This window comes from Lepidochelys kempii, chromosome 4 (assembly GCF_965140265.1).
Source record: "Lepidochelys kempii isolate rLepKem1 chromosome 4, rLepKem1.hap2, whole genome shotgun sequence".
NCBI classification, from domain to species: Eukaryota; Metazoa; Chordata; order Testudines; family Cheloniidae; genus Lepidochelys; species Lepidochelys kempii.
Genome location: NC_133259.1, coordinates 95,418,421 through 95,440,524, shown reverse-complemented (window position 1 = coordinate 95,440,524; position 22,104 = coordinate 95,418,421). Strand labels below are relative to the sequence as shown.

The 22,104-nt window shown below is 40.8% G+C and overlaps 1 protein-coding gene across 1 annotated transcript in view; it reads left to right on the top strand.

The window, feature by feature from the left end:
- Positions 1-22,104, top strand: part of LIMCH1 (LIM and calponin homology domains 1) — a 338,435-nt gene that overhangs the window by 1,332 nt on the left and 314,999 nt on the right. The window lies entirely within an intron of this gene.

The window sequence follows — 22,104 nt, the reverse complement described above, 5'->3', positions numbered from 1 at the left end:
AAGTTAACCCCATAATAAAGTGATCTAATATTACTGAAATTAATTTGGTTTATGAGGTTAACTTTTACTATTCTTGGAGCAGCTTTTATTTATTTTCTCCAGAAAAGTCAATTCCAGAAGGGGAGAACTCATGGGATTCTCCTTTCAAATGTGCTAGTGAACTTAACAGCCCCTAGACTGGAATGAAAGAACCTGTATGTACACCATTTAAGGCCCTAATTCAGCTTCAGCATATGCTTAGTCCAATTGACTTCAATGGGATTTAAGCACATATTTAAAGTTATGTATGTGCTTAAGTGCTTTGCTGAACCAGGGCCTTCATTATGATATGACTATATCTGCTTACAGTTGGGATCAGACTGTCCAGTATTTATTTGGGCAGAGATCCCATTGCCTTACAGTGGCTTGGGACTCTTAAAATGGGACCGGACAAAGTGCTAGGAAATTGGGCTGATCCTCTTTACAAAATTATATAAATTAAACTACATCAAATTGGGATAGCTGTCCTTAGAATATAAATTCTTTCAAGATTTCATATCCTCATTCATCAGACTTCATTACTACAGGAAATTACAGTTAAGCTGCACAAGAGCTTTTCATGACTAAAGTCAATGTTTATAAAATATAAGAATGCAGAAAATTCAAATCTTAACAATGCAACTGTAGTCTGAATTATGAGTGCACAAGTTCAACTGTTTTCTAAAATATTTTTATCACAACAGTAATAGGAGTTTGCATAAATAAAGTATAAATGCTTAACATATTTGGACACTGCAGTGCTATAAATGTAGTTTGTGTGTGTTTAAAAGGACATAGGCATGCATGGGTTGCTGCCTCCTTTGTTCAGAGAGTCAGAGATTTTTGTACTCTTCCTTGGTGTAGTGACCACCAATGGAGCAATTTCCCTCTGCCTGCAGGGTTTGGGTTTTTCATAAGAAATCTATAGGGAAGCTTCAGAAATAAGCTCTTAAAACTCCTTAAGAAACAAAACTACAAACTGGACATAGCTTATGTTATGCCGACATTATTCTTAAACATTGTTGCAAGGTCTCATTCTTCCCATCCTTCAGCATTCAAGCCAGTGTTAACAAGTTTCTTGTCAACAACTTTATATGCGCCTCAAGTACCAACAGGTGAAGAAAAGGTTTGTACCTAAAGGACAAGGCTGCTAATAACGAGAAATGGGTTGCATGACTGGCTCTCACTTCAGCTTTTCTTGTGTGACCTTGGAAAAAGTTACAGAGTGGATCTTCGCTCCACTTTTCTCACCTGTAAATGGAGCGATAATAATACTTAGAAACATCATAAGGGTATCTGCTTCAAGGCTCAATTCAATTATGTTTTGAAAGCACTTTGCTATCCCTGGTTGGAAGGTGTAATGTAATCACAAAGGTTGAGGCAAGAGAGCTTGATTATTGAATTTACATGCTATTTGCGTTTTAAGCCAGTAGAACTCCAAAATTCTGGAAACTAAAAGCTCATTACACTGATTTTTTCCCCCATCATTTTTCTTTATGGGGGGGAGGGAGGAAAAAAAAAAGCACCACCTAGGAAATTCCAAACAAAAAGTTATGTTCAGGGAACTTTAAATTTGAACAAGTGAAGAAGTGCCATATCAAGGCACCATGCACAACTTTAACTTTTCCCTCTTCTGTGTATGTAATAGAACTAGACCTGTGTGTGTGCAGAACAAACAGAACCTATTATTCCTTCATGAAAAAGTGTTCGGTATATTGCACTTAGCATATTCTCAAACGTAAGTAAAATATAGAATAGTAGTGAAAATGCTAGCATTTGTAGGGTTTAGACTAAAATTACATTAACTTTTTTCATTACTGTAACACTATCATTAGTGTTACTATTCTTTCAAATTATTACTTATTTGACTGCAAATACACTTATTTTTTAATAGAACTAATACTAAATATTTTGCATTTGAATGCACACGTCTGTTAGGTTATATAAATGTTCAATTTTCAACGTATGTTACTTGTCCAATTTGAACTATATCCATGACTTACAAATCAGAAGTTTACATGTATGAATTCAATACAAATTCATACTTCTTAAAGAAATAATTTATTATTTGAAAGAAGTGGGCCTGTTTCTATCTTCAGTCATTCCTGGGTAAATGAGTAACTTCATGGATACTGGTATAAACTGGTCTGCAATCAGGATTAGTATGTCTAATACTTACAGAAAACGATATCTGAATGTCATAAGACAGTTTGAAACAAGGTCATAAAAGTGCAAAATAGATATATATCACCGTTGTTGTAAATGGCATGACATCTGACATAGTTAAACAAGAAATCATAAAACATACCCTGTTACAGTTCTGCACATGTATTTCTCTTAAGATACACCCCTGAATAGTAATTTTATTTGTCTGAAAAATTGAATATACAGAGCTTAGGGAGAGGAAAGGTTATTATACAAGACCACTAAGGGCCAGATGGAGAGGGGCTTAGCATCCACAGCTCCCATTGAAATCAATGAGGTCTGATTCAGCTCTGGTTAAAGGTAAAAGGAATTTTCACTGGGAGTTGGATCTGGCCCTGAGATCCCAGCAGATTTTGCAGCAGCTCCCAGGATTTGGCCTCCCCTCAAGACAGACATTCTAGACAATTGTAACAATAAAAGTAGTGTAAGGGTATTACAGTGAAATACATTACCACCAGCTGCTACACAGGTGTAGCTAAGGATGTAGAAAAAATGTACAGGGTCATCAAAACGCTGTGAAACCTACCCTGCTTAGCTTGAGGAATCTGCTGAATAGACGGTGTATAAGTCTTCATCCATTATTACTATGATGCCCTATTTTACCAAGTAGAAATTCTTTAGTTTCACTCGTTTGTTGGTCCATTACATACGCCTGTCAGAATTCCTTTGTTCTTACTAATCCCTTCATGTTGTTTAGGATTCCTTATGCTCCTGCCCTGTCTTCCCATAGTTTGACTGCTGCTCCCTGCATATCATTTTCCTCCATTCCATCATTTCTGAATACCCATCTGTCAAGGCTGATTCCCCACCCTGGTGCTTCGAGTGCAGAAGGTGGGGCCTGCATGGATTTTTAAAAATTAATACTTGCCACTCCAGGCTGGTATTAAACTCCCAAGGTTACAGCTTTTTTCTGATCTTGGCTTGGTAAATGCTGCCACCACCCAAATACAAAACCCCTTTTAGGAAGGTGCACTTGGAAATTCCTTCCTGTGGGGGTACCCTCTAGCTCTTTCACCTCCCCTCCATGGAAGAGCTGAGAAAGAAAACAAAGGAAATTAGCTGTTGCCACCAGCTAATTAAACAACATATGCACAAACCTCTTAGGACACCAAAAATCCAAACCTGCTCTTAAAAAAAGTAAACTTTATTAAAAACAAAAAAAGAAAAATACATCTGGAACTTAGGCTTTTGCTAGATTTTAAAAGAGCAATTCCACAAATTAAAAACCCAAAATAGCCTTCTTGGGGGTTCAGCTCAAAGGTTACAAGCAAACACAAGCATCTAGGGTTAGTACAGAAGAATCCATTAGCCATAAGAAATGGACAGAAATAAACCTAATTGCATCTTTTTAAACATTTCTGATCTATTTACACATTTGGGGGTTCCAAATAAGTAGTTCTAGGTATGATCTATGATCATAACTGGCTTAAAGCTTCTCATAGCATAACTGCTCCCTGTTCCCCTCCTTTCCAGAGAACCACAACAGACACAAGGGGGAATTTGTTAGTCGCTAAGGTGCCTCAAGTACTCCTTTTCTTTTTACAAAGGGGAAGGTTTCCCCCCCACCTCCCCATTTTAAAAAGTTCTAGCATTCCCAATGTCTGTTTTGGTCAGGTGCCTACTCCCTTTCCTTTAGCTGGGGGACTTTTTTAAACGTTTACAGGTAAAGCAAGCAGAGAACAGCCCCCAAGAGGGACTTATAGCTAACTGGCGGGCTGGGTGTCCATAACAGGGAGCTACCCCCTCCCACCTTTCATTTATCACACTATCTAATCATGTTCACCCTCCCACCTTTTTTCAGTCTGTGCTGTCAAGTCATACCCTTCCATCCTGGCTAGTATCTTATGTTCTGCTTGTCTGACATTTTTCTTCTATAGGGCTAACACTTGAGATTTAGAATGCTTTTTGATATAGCCTTTCTTTGGTGCCTCAAGTGTACACAGTTTACATTTGGTGTATGTGGAATCCCTTGCTTATATCCCTCCTTTATCTTCAGCTTCTTTTTTACTGATTGATGTGCTAGTTTTAAAACAGGACCCTGAATACAAGGAAAACAACATTTATTTATTTTGTCAAGCTGTTTTTCTTTATGAATGCTCAAACATTCCTTTCAGGTTTTCCTCATCAAAACTATCATCATCATCATAAAATAAAACCAACTTTAGTGAGTATGTTTAGTATACTGAAATACTTGCCCCTTTTTATAGAATTGTGGCACCCTGCCTGAAATCTTGGCCCCATTGAAGTCAACGGGAAAACTTTCACTGAGGCCAGGATTTCACTCGCTGACTGTGTCTAGAACATAATTCAGCCAAGCTAGGCATATAACTCTGCATTCCCCTATAGGATTAGCTTGAAAGGGGAGAATAGTTCTACTGTGCACTAAAAAAAAAAAAATCGGCTTCATTGAAAAGGTTAGCACCCATGCGAAGGACAGCCTGTGACTTTGTTAATGCAGAGGCAAACCGTTGCGTCACTGCAGCTCTCCAATAAATGTAGTTCTACAGTCAGCATTCGACGAAACCACTCGTTTTCAAAGCAAGCTGTCTCCGACACTTTCAGAATGACTTCTGTTTCATCAATGAAACACAGATGCAAGCACTAGAAAGGGTTTTCAAACCCACTGCCTGTCTGTTTATTTATTGATTCATTCTTATCTGGAGGTTAAGAACTGCTTCTGTGTGCTCTATGTGCATATAAATTATGACAATTAAAATTCACAATAGCCAATAAAGAGAAAGTATATACTGTGGTGACCATTAAAACCTGTCAAATCTACCTAAGATAACTAAGTAGATAAAATCATGTGATTATCTAACTGCATATTTGTTTTGCTAACAGTCAAAATTCAGCCACAAGCTATTTAGCAGCAAAGTGCTTTTGAACACAAACATAAAACCTTCCTTATATAGTTAGAATAGGCCTATATTTTCTGAACTGAAAAAGGAAGGGACAGTAGAAATTATTTGAACACATTGAAAATGACTTCCCGAGCTACTGCTAATGCACACTTAGTGCATTCAACTACACCACTAGTGCTCACAGTATGGATGGACTGGCCATGCATTTCATAGTTCATTTTAAATTACAGCTAATTTGAAAAATGTCCAGGGACTATTATGCTCTTTTTGTATACAAGTCTGTTGTACAGAAATCTGTGCATGCAGTTTTTAGACTGTAGTTAGTAATGTGTTTCATGGCTGACATGTGTCTCAGATGTAGACTTTTCATGTAGGTTACTAGTCTGTGGAAGCCTGCAGGATTGGACACAACAGATGGATAGATATAGCAGAGGTCCATCTTTGGTCGCATGATTCTTTGCTATTAGGTCACACAGCATGAGGTCATGTTATATTAGCTTGTACGCATAATAGTGTAGCAATCTTGTTCCAGAATAGTGTACTTCAAGAGCCCTCCTCCTCGGTGAATCTAAGGGTACAGGAAGCTTCACAGTAACCAACTTCCATCCTACACAGTCTATTTCAGTCTACAAGATTCAGCCCAGATTCAAAGTCTTAGCTTGAAGGGAGAGCACTCCAGACACATACAATAGGATTAGATCATTGCAAGCTATAGTTAAAACCAAGAATTTTTCACTTTAAGATTTATTGGAGCTGAACCCAGGCAGTAAAATTTTGATCTAGAGCCAGTGTCCTGTGCCCAGATCCAAACACCCCTGAACTCATCTTGAACTCTTGCATCAACTAGATGAACGTAAGAGCATTTATTATGGAGAGGCAGTAGTCTCTCCCAAGTTAAAGACCAGATTCTGACACACCCTTATTCACGTTGAGTAGCATCTTTCTCCATGAATGGTCCCATTGACCTCCAGGGTGCTACTCAAATTAAGATGCCCCTCAGCATGAAGGTGTCAGAATCTGGCCCTCAGGTTGCATCCAGCTTCTATTATTGCCCACATAATTTTGGCCTGGAAATGGATTTGGCCTGAAAATTATCACATTTACTCTGAAGAAAAAAAATATATATATATATAATTGTTTGAGCTACTGGTCATTACAAAAAAGTTACCCCAACTTGAAATTTTGACTTTATGTAACATTTGTCTTCCTTGAGATGGCATGTCACTACCCTTCAAATTTTCCATGTAGCTAAATAACCTTGAAAATTCATGTGCCATTTATATTTGAAGGTTAGATTATGCAAGGCTATTAACAATTTTGTTGTAGATAAGTTTTTGGGTCCCAAATCCTGCTCCCTTTAAACCATGGGCCCAATCTTGCAATATATGACAACAGCGGGACTGTGGGAAGTGTCAGATACATTTATGTGGGAGTCTGCTGTCTAATGGCTGGCTGACATTTAGAAAGAACAGAGGCCTGAAGGACTTGAGTTTCTGTCTTGTCTCTTTAGGTATGTGTTTTAATTATTAATGTTATAAGAGCCTCTCTATAGCTAAGGTTGTAACCACAGTCATATTGTAATGTAAATTTTGATTCCCTTTGTCATTCCAAAATCCTTCCCACCCCGCAAAAAAGTCTACATACTTTCAACATTTTAGAGTTAAGTCTCATTGACAACCAGAGCACTTTCTAAAAATGTTGATTAAATTGAGGAAGTACTTCTTGAGAGGTGAAGAGTTTTAAATTGTTTCTTTTTGAATGTCTATACAGTTTTAATTTGTATTCCTCGTGTGCAAAAAAAAATCCTAGTATGCATTACGATTTGAAACAGGCAGATTTTGATATTGGCCTTTGCAAGAGCAGTTTTCATGGACTGGAATAGTAACGGTAAAATAGTTTAAGAAATTGCCGTTATTTGAAAACTAGACCTGATCCTCTGTCAAGGAAGCTGCTGGAAAAAGAAACATGGCAACAGAGACTGTTTGAAAACTGAAAAGAAAGTTCCAGAAGTAGGTAAAGTTACTCTGACAGAATTCCTTACACAATGACCTCTTGGTTGAGAGGGACTATGCATACACTAGCAATTCTTTTTGCTAATTGGGCAACTGAGAAACAAAAGATGAAATCATGGCCTTGAAATCAATGGCAAAATTCTTATAGGCTTCAAGAGTGCCAGAATTTCACCCAGAGAATTTAGGCAACTTGCTAAAGGTTAAGTAGGAAGCTTGTTGAGATGATTAAGCTAGATATTATTCACAAACCTCTATGCTTGCAAATTGCTTCCAATCACTGTTGGTTTAGTTGCACAATGGAGGTCAATGCTTGTTTACCTATCTTTGTAAAATATTTCAAAATCTACAGCTGAAAACATACTATGAAAGTGCAAAGAATTGAGACTTCTCATGTACAATAACCATAACCCAGAGAGGCAGTGAGTTAGCTAAAAAGCATTGTTGTCTATTGGCTTAGGCATTAGCTATGGGACCCAAGGATGCAGGTTCTAGTCCCGATGCATAATTTGCTATAACTATTTACCAATTTCAGATTGAAGGTAGGCTGTGCGCATGTGTAACCCACACACCGTCCGGGTGTGGTGTTCTGTCCCCTTTAGTAGCACCAAGACCACTGAAAGAATTAAATGAGTCTGCTTAACAGCCAGTTGGCTTTTAGCTCATGCACCAAGCTCCCAAGGTCCCCAGTTTGATTACACATGCATGATTAAGTCAGCTGTACAGTGCTTACACCAGTTGCAGTCAGTAGCAAAACTCCAATTGTTTAAAATGGTGTGGAATCGGATCTTGGGTCTTTGTTTACCTGTACAAATGGGGGCGGAAGGGGGGGGAGGAAGAGAAGGGGACATTCCCCAACAACAACAAAACTGTTGCCAATAAATAATTTAGCAGAGAAGGTTGTTCAGTGACCACACTGTACTTGTTTAAGTAGTAGAAGGGAAGGATGGTCTTGGGGTTAGTGAGCTAGCCCAGAACATGGGAAAACCAGGTTCAGTTCCCTGCTCCCCAATAGTCTTCCTGTGTCACCTTGGGACAATCACTTAGGCCCAGATCCTAACAAGTATTTAGGTGCTGCTGAGGTGTTCAAAACCACCCCTGAGCTGGTGCCTAAGTTTCCTTGAGTCAGCATTTGCAAAGCTGCTTAAGCCTTGATGCTACCACACAGCTAGCAAGCAGCTCGCTGCCCTGTCTGAAGCCGAAGCCCTGGAGGCCCCAAAACTAGGATTCTCAAACTAGACAAGGGAATGCCTATGTGCCAACAGGGCCAATCCCATAGGCATGCTCAGAAAATGCCTAAAACCAGATGCTGCAGTAGGAGGGCTGGATGCAGGCCGCAAATAGGTGAGTGTGGGAGAGCAGAACAGCATGCATACAAAAGATTGGGAGGCACGTAGGGTCACATGCCCCCCCCAGATTGCTTGGTCACATGGTGCAGCCCCCGTGTGGAGCAGCTGAGCCACAAGCTGCATGGGGCAGGGAGAGGCAGAAGCAGAGAAACAGCTGGGAGCTGCATGGAGGGGGTGCTGCTTTCCAGGAGAGGGGGAACTGCCAGAGGGCTGGACGTGGCTCAAGCTGTTCCAGGATTGTGCCCTCCACTGTCAGCAGGCACGGGTCATCTATGGCCTGACGGCACAGAGAAATGAAGGATGACATGAGAGAGAGGTGTCAACAGTAGTCTGAGACAGATGTTAGTCAGCTGCTAGGACATGGGCTACCAAAGCAACTAACCTGGCTTAGGTGCTTAACTCCAGAACCAGAAGAGGGTTCACAGCTGAAGATTCTGAGCAGAGGAAGGCACCTATCTCTGGCCCATCAGCCAGATACACCAGGTCAGCTGCTTAGGCAGCTAAGCCTTCTCTCCCCCACCCTTTCACTCCTGGCTGGTTTATGTGGCTCCCTGCTTGGCTTCTGAGGATCCTTTCTTAGGTGCCTAACTCTCCCCAGGCACTGTATGGGGAGCCTGTATTCCTAGCCTGGGATTGAGGGTTCCAGTACCCAGCAGGCCAGCTAGGGGTTAGGTACTGCAATGCTGAGCTGAGCAGAGCTAACACTCAAGTACCTTTGAGGATCAGGTCTTAGTCTCTGTCTCTCAGATTCCCATCTGTAAAATGGGGATAACAGCACTTCCTTACCTCACAGGAGAGTTGGGAGGATAAACACTCTGAAGAATGTGAGAGGCTCAAATACTCTGGTAATTGAGGCCAAGTAAGTACGTAAGATAGCTAGATATCAGACATTTACAACAATCAAGTACTTGAAAGCAAGACAATAGTTGAGCACATCATAAATCTTACACTGCCCACATAATAAACAAATTCTTTATACTTGCAAAGAATAATGTAATGCATATGTCAACACAAGACCTTTAACTCTGTTCCAAAGTATATTCTATTCTTTCATCAGTAAGATCAAAATATAAACAAAGCATTTTTTTGGGAAAAAATGTATTGTGTACATGTATTGATCAGCCTCTAAAGGAAGTCTACATGCATACAAAATTTTAACATAAATTGAGTAGTGGAATAGGAAAAGTGTAAAACATCAAAGCACTATTCTCAAGTAATAGTGTCGCAATTAAAAATATTTCCAAAAAATTCTATTTGTCTATTGCTTAATAAGTTCATGTTTCCAAAGTAACAGCATTCCTTAAAAGAAAATTTAGATATCAAATCAAGATAAACAAAAATGTTAACAAAACACCCGTGGGCCAGAATTAAAGTTGTGCTGTGATGAAACATGCGTAGCTGTATGGTTGATAAGAATAACGTGTTTATGTGGGTAGTGTGAGATTTATGATTGTTTAACTGTTCATTTACTTGTTTTTAATGTAAATATTTTTTTTAAATGGATGTGCTAGGTAACTGTAGTGTGGTCACCAAACAACCTCAATTGCTTTTGAAATTATATTTTTGTTTTTGGAGTTAGTATACATAATCCAGGATATCTCCCTTTCCATACTTGTGCAGGATATTTTTGTTAGTAACAGAGCAGGGGTCTCAAAGTCCTGACCTGCAGGCCGTCTACGGCCCGAGAACCTCCCCACTGTGGCCCGCAGAGGAGAGACCCATGCAGCCAGCTCTATCTGCTGCAGGTGCCACCCTTCACAGCTCCCATTGACTGCGGGAGAGGAACCAAGATACCATCACTAGTCACCAGGCAGAATCAGCCATGGAGGCAGCATCATTAGTTGCCGGGCAGAGTCAGCCATGGCAGCAGCATCACTTCTCCCTGCCCTGAGTTCCATTGCCCCTATTGCCAGGTGTGCAGTTTTCAACTGAAAAATCTGGTGAAAAAGCAGATCTGGCAGAGTCTATTGCAATCAGCCTCCTTGCCAGGAGAGCAGGACGAGCAGCTGCTGCTGCCTGGAGAAGCTGTGGCTCAGCTGGAGAGAGAGAACGAACTGGCTCACAATGACCCAGCTCTAGCAGAGAGGTAGGTACTGGCTCCACACTGCCCCCCCCGGGGGGGGGATGGGGAGGGAGAAGAGAATCCTGTTCCCCCACCCCACTGTGCTTGCCCCCAGCCCCTGCCTTGCTTGGGAAATCAACACACATACACACCCCTGCCCTATGGGGGCCCACAAAAGATCAGTCCATCCCTGAGGTCTCCCCAGAAGTTTGGCCCTTGAGTATTCTAGCCCCCTGTGCTGAATGGACTGTGGCCATCCCAGAAGTGTAGAGAAAGCACTGGCTCCTAGTTTAGCAGAAGGCTCCAGTTTCTCACGTACTAGTGCAGCCTCACTGTTCAAACTGTAGTCAGTCCTAGCGCTGAAAAGTGCTTCACACTGTTGGTCCTTTTGAATTTCCTCCTCTACTGTGATGAGGGTCTGGCAGACGGCTTTGTCAGTAGCTAGCTAGTGGTAGCCCTGCAGGGGCCATACAGATCCCAGTTTCCCATGCCTTGAGAGATACTGGCAGACCTCCCCAAAAGCTCCAGGGACTGATTTTCTTCTCTCCCCCTTATAATTTTTTTTTTTGCCACATCCTACCTAAAAAGTAGCTTGTCTGAGAGATTTTAGATGAGGCTTCTGTGAAAGCTCTGAGGCAGTGCCTAGAAACAAACCTGACACTGAAAAAGTGCATTTAAGTAGTTATTCAGTGCCACATTAGACAGGTCAAAGTGACATGTCGCTCTGAACTTCCTAAAGATTACTGGAGCCAGAAGTTTGCTGAGGTGCTGCTGCTGAGCTTCGCAAAGTTTGCCAGACACTGACTGGCTCAGTTGTACTGTTCCAGTGTCAACTTAGACTCACACACCACAGTGGAGAGGTTGCCATCTTGCAGACCTTCCAAGATCAGTTCTCCAAAACACCGAGCCATTTCATCATCTTGATTGCATGGTGACCTATTCATACACTAAGCAAATATAGTCCCATCAGCCCTTCAAGGCTGGCATTTTCAAAAGCACCAAGGGGAGTTGGGTACCCAAATCCCAGTTAATTTAAATGAGAATTGGGCAGCTAACTCCCTTAGATTCCTAGGGAAAAAAAAAAATCTGTCCAAGTGTCTGGACAAGGCTCATCAGCATGTGGAGTGCCTGGGAAGTGCATATTCAGTAAATACAATATTTAAAAAAAAAGTCATGAAGCAAGATCCTTCCCAAGAGCAATGTTTTACAACAAGATGTTCAAAAAAATCCCAAGTGCTGGCTTGGATCCCTGAAGCATCTAATGCCTGCTGCAACCAACATGACAATTCTACATCAGATGGAGTATACAAGATGGACTAGACTGGCCAGCTGTTTCCCCAAACCAGGTCTCCAGGCCACACACCAAGTCACAGATTTAATGTTCTCCTCAGATTTCAGGCTGTCCCAACAGCAGCCATGAGGGGCCTGGGAACAAGAACCAACTAGTGCTGATGGTCATTTAAACAAAACCATTTCCAACTCTTCCTCTTGGCCAATTTCAATTTTGTCGACCAGATCCTCTATCTGAGGCCCTGAAAATGAGCTCTGGAGCCTCTGAAACTGGGAACCATTCCAGGCACTCTTGCTGGCCAGACACAGACATAATTAAAATTAGTAACTGTAAACAATAATAAGAAACCCATAAAAATAGCTTAGAGATTTTCCTTCATTTAAGGGCAGCCTCAGCAAGCTTTGCTAGCTGCTTACTGTCAGACAGCAGTGATTTTTTTGGCACTGTCAGTGCTATTAGTTTGGTCTGGGTGGGCAGTTCTCATTGAATAAATCATTTCCAGTTATATGCAGAGAGTCAAAGGCGTTTAATATTCTTCCCTTGGAGAGTTTGTCGACTTTCAGTGAGATTGAAAAGGAGAAGCTACCAGTGAGGCAGATTCCAAATCTGAATATGACAGACATTAATAAGTCAAACACATACTCATGTCTATTAACTGGAATATATTAGCTGGCTGACGAATTTTAGGTCAGGAATGAGATAGAGAATTAACCTGGACCATCCTGTTAGTAGGAGAACTCAAAGACAAAGACAAAAACAAAAAAAACAAAAATAAAAATTACAAACCGTATAGGGTCCAAATTCTCAGAGGTGCTGAGGGTCTTCATCTATATACTGACTTCAGTGGCAGGAGCGCTCTCAGATCCTTGCAGGATTGGGGTGTCTAGGTCTTGTCATTGGCAAAGGTACCATAGATTTTAGTGGGACCAGGCTCAGGCTCCAAGAGGACAAAGACAGACACACAGAAATTAAAAGCAGTTCTTTAGAAGCATTTAGTACCACACACTTCTGTAGCACCTTTCATTTAAAGATCTCAAAGATACTGCACAACATTTGTTTAGCTTTACTCACATTGGGCAGTACTCTACTTTCTGAGTCATCACGAGCAGCTCACACCATTAGTGGTCCTAAAGAATCAGAGTCTAAGAGTGGCAGAATGAAGCACCACATCATGCCCAGTAGATACTGGGTGTAAGGGACTTTTAGGGATCATATCATATATCAAAGACATGCAACCACTTTTTGGGTTGAACACAATATTTTACACTTTAAAACACTAGTTTAGGCCAGGTTGTGAAAAAATACAGTATCCTGTTGAATAGAAATTTAAGGTAAGTAGAATATAATGACCTTGGTGGGAATTTGGTCTGAACACGGAGGTTAATGCCCTAACTCTTGTGAAATGTGCCAACGAGTCTTTAATGATGAGTGGTCTAGATGGGAGTTCAAAACACTAATATGGTACTTCCTAACACCATGCTGGGGATCTGACCCAGAGGGGGAAATTGCATCTCCTGATCACAAATACCACTTTCTGCAGTACCCGGGTATTCCTTGGTTGTCTTCCATCTAAATACAGAGTCAGCCCAACATTGCTTAGCTTGTCAGCGCTGACAGAATCTCAGCGCAAGAGGGCAAATCTGCAAGATGTAAATTCACCCTAAGTGTCACATTACACTAAATCCCCCGCAACTCCCAAGCTAGAAGTATATTCAGTTGTTGGTAACTGGTTGGGTATCATCCTTCAGGAACGTGCCAGATACAAGTGTAATCTTTGTGTGTGTTCTTGTGCCAGGGAAGTGACAGAATTGTACTAGTAAGTGAATTGGATTAAAATATCTAGCCTTAGTGTTTGATATTTCCTATTTTTCTTCTGTTTTCTTTACTTTCTCTTGTTCACTCCTTTTGTTTCACTGTATCATCTCTGGTCTTTCATCTTTCACCTTCAACTTCATGCCATTATCTCTTTTGTTCTGTCCTGTTTCCTTATCTTGAGCAAGCCCACATTCCAGCAAGTTTTGAGTGAGTCAACATCACACCAGCAGCTCATTGGCCCAACTCCAAGTACTGACTCTTCACACAGTTCTTCCCACTCTTTTAATCTGCTCTACAATGAAAGCTATTAAGAAAAGTATAGAGACTATGCCATTAACCAGCTCTTCCTAGCTTTACTAAAATTAAAGGTTGAAGGAAGGGGGTGGTGTTTGGATAAAAGTGGACAAAAAAAATACTAGCAGTATGGAGCAGCTATCCAGGAAATTAACAGGAGTGTGATGGGGTGGTCCACTCACCACTAGGTATGGCACCTCCTTCTGGCCAGTTTGGGAAAATAGCTCACAGGGCCAATGCCTCTTCCTGCAGTTGCATGCTGTCTCTCTACCACTCTCTCTCTGGGACTGCAGCCCTTCTCATTCCAGTGGCTGTTGGGGCCTCTTCATGACTCAGTCCTCCAGGCAGGTCATTCTATGCATTTCCAAGACCAAAGTCTTCCTTCAGCAGTCTAGGCAGTCTTCCCATTCACTGCCTTGTAGTACTGCTCCCTCAGTGGCTGGCAGGGGAACCTAGGCCTGCCCTCTGCTCCAGGTTCCATCTTAGGGACCCTCTAGCCAGCAATTAAGATCTGTTATCTTCTAGACCTTAATGCCTTTCCCTAAGCCCTATCTAGGTTTGCCAGCCCAAATGCACCTCTTTTCTCCCAGGGTATAATTACAGACTTTCATAGTAGTTCCCCTCTGCTGCCAGGTTCCTGCTTTTATAATCCCAGATCATCTGGTTCCTTCTCAGCTGGCCTTCCTCACTCACTCAGGGTATTACTTAGTCATCTGATTCCTCTCAGCTGTGGCCTGTTGGGTTAATTATTCCCCTTCTCAGTCTGCATTAACCCACTCCTCCCCATCACAAAGAGTAAACACTTTATTTATTATTTCTTCTAAAGCAATTTTAAAATCAGATGGAAAGTACATGGGTGCGTGAACATGGGTTTGAAGCGGAGTGCCACCATCATGTAAGCCTTCTTGTTGCTGGGCCAGGGGATGCACAATGAAAGACAGAAATTTTATGGAGGCTCAGGTCTGAATCCAAAATCACCCTTCTCCAGGTGTAATTTCCTTGTAGAAATTTCAGATTCATCCTACCTGATACCAATTTGGCAGAATTCCCTAGCCACATTCATTCCATGCAGTTTCAGAAGTAATAAACTAAAGTTCACACTCCTTCTCATAGAGGAACATTTTAGGTGATTCTTGACTGCTGTGACTTTAATTTGAATTGAAAATTGGTGGAAGAATAAACAAAGATGTTGATTGTTGAGATGGCAAGTGGTTTGGATGGCATCTTGGAAAGGCACCACATTTAGGTGGGCAGAAGGTAAAAGGGGTTATAAAACTGGCTAGATGATTATTTAAACTACATTGGAAATCTGTATTCCTGTTCTGAATCTGGCAGCACTTGGAAGCCTTGTGCCCAGAATCTTCAGACTGTAACCAAAGCCCTAAATGAGAATAGATGGCAGAAAAGAGACTCTTCAAAGCAGGACAATATTGGAAAAAACATTCAAAGTTTGAAGAAAACTGAAAAGGAGGTTTGTCACTTGTTCTTCTGGAGGCCTTCCAGCATAACACAGGGAGATAAAGCTATTGTCTTTGCATTAAAAAATTACTCCCACCAAGGCTAGACACCATGCTGGCACGTACACTAATCTATGAGCATTGCATCCTTACCAGTGTGCCTTTATTTAAAAGTCGAAGAAGATAATTGATACTAGTGAACAACATGAGAAGTCCTGCTTTCCTTCCATCTCTGCCCCCGAATTTAACAAGCTGTTAAAAGAGTGAGACAAAGAGCAGTTGTAGAACTAACCAACTTTGGGAAGATGATACAATGTAAGAGAGCAATTACTTCCACTAGAGCCCTACCTACTTCATCCTTTCCTTTTCTCCCTGCTTTATTTTCACTTCATTATTCATCATTTGTATTAGAGTAGCACCTAGGAATCCGAGTCATGGACCCCATTGTGCAAGGTGCTGTACAAATAGTCCCTACCTCAGAGTATTTACAATCTAAGCCCTCCTCTTGTGTTCACATTTACCTTTTCCTTCACCTTAATATTTACGCATTGCTCTTCACTTCTCTTTTGGTCCCTTTTCTTTGCTTCCACCCCTGTCCTTCATCTGGGCATTTCCTTTATTTCTCCCTTTCTTTATGTTAACTGCTCCCTATTTCTCTTTAGACTGTTTTTGTTCTTTCCCTCTTAAACCTCTTAATTTTCTTCCTTTTCTTTTCTAATTTTCTTTTTGCAATTTTTCTTTCCCGTCTGTTCCTTTCCCTTACATGCTTGGCTCTCTTGCCCCCTTTCCTTAGTCTGCCCACATGGAAATTATTGCCTCACCACCCACCTCTGTTCTCATGAAATACCAGACAGACTCCAAGCCAACAATTGTACATGGTGCATTCAAGCAAAGGAGAGAGACGGGACACATGTTGGAAGCATAGGTAGGGTCCAGGTTGTTTTTTAGGTGAGACTATATCATGCTTTCATGCTCTGTGAGGGGAAAAGAGCAAGAGGAAAGTGAATGATTAAGGAAGAGAGGGTGAAATAATAGTGAGGGAGGTTAGTAGCTAGAAGGGGATGGAGTTGAGGGGCTACGGTAGGGAGCAATCAGGATTCTTCCATGACAAGGAAGGAGGTGGAGTTGGAATGGGCATGTATGTATAGCTCTAGAGGACCTATATATGTACAAATTAAGAGCTGGAGAAGGGATGAATTTAGAAGGGAGTCAAGAGCTGCAAATAAGTGACAAGGTTTATGGCAGTGGGGTTCAATGATGGCAGGAAAGTTGTATGGCAATGAAGACGGCAGAACAAAAGAAGAGAACGAATTGGTAGCAGAGGAAATCAGTTGGCATGATGATGGGACTGTCTCCAGATGTGGTCATTGGCATGGCAGCAGGATCAGATGAAGCAGGTTTTCGGTGTGAGCCAGAGTTGAGGGGAAGAGAAACAAACTGTGGCAGGAGAGTCGGGCAAAAGAGTCAAGGATAGGTGAGAGAGAGAAGAGTGGAGGTACTCAACAATTGTCACCAGATGAGAGAGCAAGGAGAAGGAACTAAGAGAGGCATAGAAGTGCTGGGCATTGAGGGACTGGAGATCAGGAGAGGGCTGAGTGAAGAGGTGAGGGCAGGTAGGCGAAACTGAAAGAAAAAAAGTGGTGGAACTTGGATACTGAGATACCAGAGAAGAATCAGAAGAAAGTTGTCAAATGGTTCAGAGTGTGAAATAACCTGGGTTCTATTGTCTAATGGTTAGTATGGAGAAAGCAGAGATAAATTAGATGGATGAGTCTTTAAAATCATTCTAAAATGCCAAAACGGCAAACAAGGAAAAGGAAATAGTGGAACCATATGAAATATCTCCCCATTCATGTAATTTTCTGAATGCTAGAGAACATTGATGCTACCTCTGACAATATGCTATCCAGTTATAATAGTCTAGAGGGGAATGACTGTGATAGAAGGCAGCATGGCAGAAATAAACAAACAGGTGCAGTCAGCCAAATCCTGCACTACAAATGGACCACAACAGATGCTCTGATTAAATAAAATGTCAAGTTGCAACATTTGTTTAGTGACAGAAGAACCCAACATGCTACCATGATCTTAGCATTATTGATCTTCATGAGAGAAAATCTGAATGTACTGATTTTGTAGAATAGTGGCTTCAAAAGAGCTCCTAAATTTAAACAGTCTTGCTTCTTGTAGAGTCCAAAATCCTTTTCTGAGGTTAAGTATTATTATTGCAGCATTTTTCAAACTTATTGTTAAAGTTTAGCTCTAACATTCTTCTCAGTCCTGGTTGCTGTTCCTAGAGTTCCTCCCTATGAACTACTCAGATCTCATCCTAGATCCTCTCTTTCTAGACAGTCACACTCACCTTCCTTATATCTAACTGGGAAAACAGGCTCTGTGACTCTGTGAGTCAGCAAAAATCACTTAACATTTCCCAGCAGGATCAACATCTGCCAGCAGGGTGGGATTTTGTATGCAAACACTGCTAGCCTGTTACATGGATATTGTGGGGTAAGATCAGACCCACCACGATACAGTTCTATTTCATTACATCCCTGCTCCCACAACACCACAATTTAACTTTTACGTAGGGTAAACAATGAATGGGACAGTTCCCCTCACCTGATAAGAGAAAAATAAACTAGGCACAAGATCAAACTGTTCTGAAAGACAGAACAGAACTCCCTTCTGCAGAAGCCACCCCCACCAACAAAACCCCATCTTTTAAAATATATAAAGGTCTCCATGTCTGGCTTCTAAAGTGATCGTTACGGGGTGGAACAGATTCTTTCCCTTTACCCAGACCTTCTCCTATACCCTGTCACACTATACATTTCTCTGTAATGAACACGATTATTTTCTTTTAAAGTGAGGCTAGAAAGAATGGACCCCTACACAAATAAAAAGAATATGAAGCTTAAAACCTAAACCTATAAATTTTCTATAAATTTTTCTTTCTCTAATATGTGCATACACTAGTCTGTTAGGATAGAGCTGCTCATGAATACTGAGCTGCTAACATGGATTTTATTAAAAACAAATAAAACCAAAGCATTTGTTTTAGAGGCAAAAATCACATAAGAGTTGCATGGGCTTTGCAAACAGCTAAAAAAAAACAAATGAGGTTGCTTTTCACTGCATCATTTTAACACCAGGAATGGCAATGTAGTAGTGCTTCTGGTTCAGTAATAGCATACAGTGGCTTTATCACAGCACCGCTGGATTTCTCCAGGTTGCCTGGTTTCATATTTAACTTCCTGAATCCATAGCCAAGATGGTTAAAAGGGGGGAAAGAAATCTGAAAACCTTTAGATGATATTCCACTCTACGGAGCCAGGCTTGACGCTGTATCCCACACGAGGGGTAGGGCCCGAGAGATGGCGTACGAGAGGCTCACCAAAAGCTGTATAACTCTACTGGCAGATGGAAGTAAAAAACTACCCTGGACTGCAGCTAGGACTGTGTTTCCATGGAAACAGGGAAGCAGAGATACTGTTCCGCACTTGACTAGCAAAGATAAGAGGCCCAATCCTGCTGCGGCTGAAATCTATGGCAATATTTCCATTGACTTGAATGGGAGTAAGTTTGGGCCCATTAAAAAGGGCTGCACAGTGTTTATTTGTAATCATATGCTTTTCACTGATGTAAGCCCTACTCCTCCAAAGATTTATGTATGTGCTTAAAGATAAGCAAGAACATAAGTGTGGGCAGAATCAGGGCCTTAGTGAATGTATAATATCTGCACTGGTATAAATGAGAGCTGAATTTGTCCTAGCCTTACTTTAAGACAATGTAGGTGCTGTTATCCTCTCCATCAAGCTGGTTCTGTATAGAGTAGAACAATGGCTGTACAATAATATACTTTATTTGTCTAATGGCATGTGCAGAAATGATGCATTGGCAAAATCATCTATGATATTTGATATTAATCAATATAAAAACTGTTGGAAAAATAATTAGTCATATAGTTATTGTAACTATTTTAAACTTGCTATTCTATTGAGACAATGGGAAATTTATTCCACTCTATTTCTGATTTACATTATCCTTCCTTAAATGCTTCAGCAATATAAATCAGAAAATAATTTTGTATTAATATGAGTATCCTAAGATACACTCACATTTTGCCTTAAAACTTTTTAGACTAGATTACCATTAAAATGGATACTACTTTCCAGTTTTAATCTTAGGGAAAATTCCTAATAACTTCATGTACTAGTGACTGTTTTCCAGTTAGATCTGACAGTTTAGCAAAGTTCAAATGTTAAACAAAGACCCACAACAAAGGACACAAAAACCTTTAAGAGATAGAACTTTAAAACAGAATTGGCGTTAATTATTCCAGGGTACATAAGATTTTCGCAGTAGAAGGGTTACCATATGTGATATGAATAGAGCAATACCAGTGAAATTTCTCCAAGCCTTTGAATGAGGCAAATTCAGGCCTGAAATGAGACAGCTGAGGTAGTACAGTCCCAACACCTTTCTCCCAGCTCAGTTATGTTCTTTAGCTAATACTTCCTTTGCTGACAACCATCATTTTTTGAAATGTTGCCACTGATAATTAAAAAACCCTTTTCATGTGATATAATAATAAACATTTGTATATGTAGGTTTCCAATATCCAGATATATTTTGTTACTGCATGTAAATGTAACTAAAAATTGTAATTTAGGCTCTGATCCTTGAAATACTTATGCACATGCTTAACAGACACATTGCTGTTTCTTAACAGATTTGTAAATGTTTGCAGGATTGGGCCTTAAAAAAAAAAGGCCACTATGAAATAATTTAGGTCCCACTTCAGCAGTCTTAAGCACATGTTTAACTATAAGTATATGAGCAGTCCTGTTAAAGTTGGGACTACCACCATAGCAAGTTAAGCATGCACGTAAGTCTTCATAGAGTAGGTCCTTAGACTTTGATTTACAAGAGAAAGGGAGAAAGAGGGTGATTGTGAATATTGAACTGTCAATGTTGTTGTTTAAAGGGGAAACAATCAATTTGAAATCCAGTTAATTTTAAAAAGATGAGTTAAAAATAGTTTTAGGTACTACATCTACCAGTCAGTTCCCTTTCAAATTTTTATAGTTTTACAATCCTATTCTAGTGTTTAATTTCTCTCTCTCTCTCTCTCTCCTGTTGCTGTGAGAAATATCCACAGAGAAAAGCAAGGAAGGCCCCAATCCTGTAAACAAATCCAGATGGCCATAAGGTATTGCTGACATGGATCCCTTTGCACGATTAGGTCCAAACTGATTATACATATGATAAAGACTGAAAATGACTTCATACAAGGTGGTGTCAAACACACAAATTGAGAAAGCAGAGAAATTCCTCCTCCCTTCAATCTTTATTAGGCATAGGAATCTTAAGTACTACTTGTAAGGATGGGAGCATGTACTTTCAGCCATTACTTTGAATGTTTAAAATATTGATAATGTCCCTTAAAATATTGCTCTTCAGGGCTGGAACAAAAACAACAGCACTGTGCTAGGTCATGAGACCCTCAATAGAAAACTGACTATAAACAGAAATGAAACTGACCAGTCTAGGTTCCTTGCCAAAACAAACAACATAAATCTTGAAAAGCCTGAACAGTCACTAAATTTGGTAAATAATTTTTATATGCGCTAAAATAAGTCACCCCCATTGCACCCCAGCGACTTTCAGTCTGGCTGAATATTCAGAAATTTGGTTTGTAGAACAAGAACAACTGATAATAATAATGCAAAAATTCAGGGAAGCAGTTCAGTTAAACCCTGGTACTGTGAAAAAAAATTGGCCACAGAAAGAAGGGAAGCCAAGACAGAGCATTTCAAGCGACAAGTGAGAATACTTTCCCCAGTTCAGGAAAGGTGAAGGGACAAAGTTTGGCGGCACTAGGATGAGACCCACAGTTTTTGTTTGGATCTGGGCAATTAAATCCCACCCCATGTCCCCAGCCTTTATCCTTGTTTCAGAGTAACAGCCGTGTTAGTCTGTATTCGCAAAAAGAAAAGGAGTACTTGTGGCACCTTAGAGATTAACCAATTTATTTGAGCATGAGCTTTCGTGAGCTACAGCTCACTTCATTGGATGCATACTGTGGAAACTGCAGAAGACATTATATACACAGAGACCATGAAACAATACCTCCTCCCACCCCACTCTCCTGCTGGTAATAGCTTATCTAAAGTGATCATCAAGTTGGGCCATTTCCAGCACAAATCCAGGTTTTCTCACCCTCCGCCCCCCCCCCCCCACAAACTCACTCTCCTGCTGGTAATAGCCCATCCAAAGTGATCACTCTCTTTAAAATGTGTATGATAATCAAGGTGGGCCATTTCCAGCACAAATCTAGGTTTTCTCACCCCCCCCCCCCACACACAAACTCACTCTCCTGCTGGTAATAGCTCATCCAAAGTGACCACTCTCCCTACAATGTGCATGATAATCAAGGTGGGCCATTTCCAGCACAAATCCAGGTTTTCTCACCCCCCACCCCCCCACAAACTCTCTCTCCTGCTGGCAATAGCTCATCCAAACTGACCACTCTCCTTACAATGTGTATGATAATCAAGGTGGGCCATTTCCAGCATAAATCCAAGTTTAACCAGAACGGGGGGGGGAAGGGTAGAAAAAAACAAGGGGAAATAGGCTACCTTGCATAATGACTTAGCCACTCCCAGTCTCTATTTAAGCCTAAATTAATAGTATCCAATTTGCAAATGAATTCCAATTCAGCAGTTTCTCGCTTGAGTCTG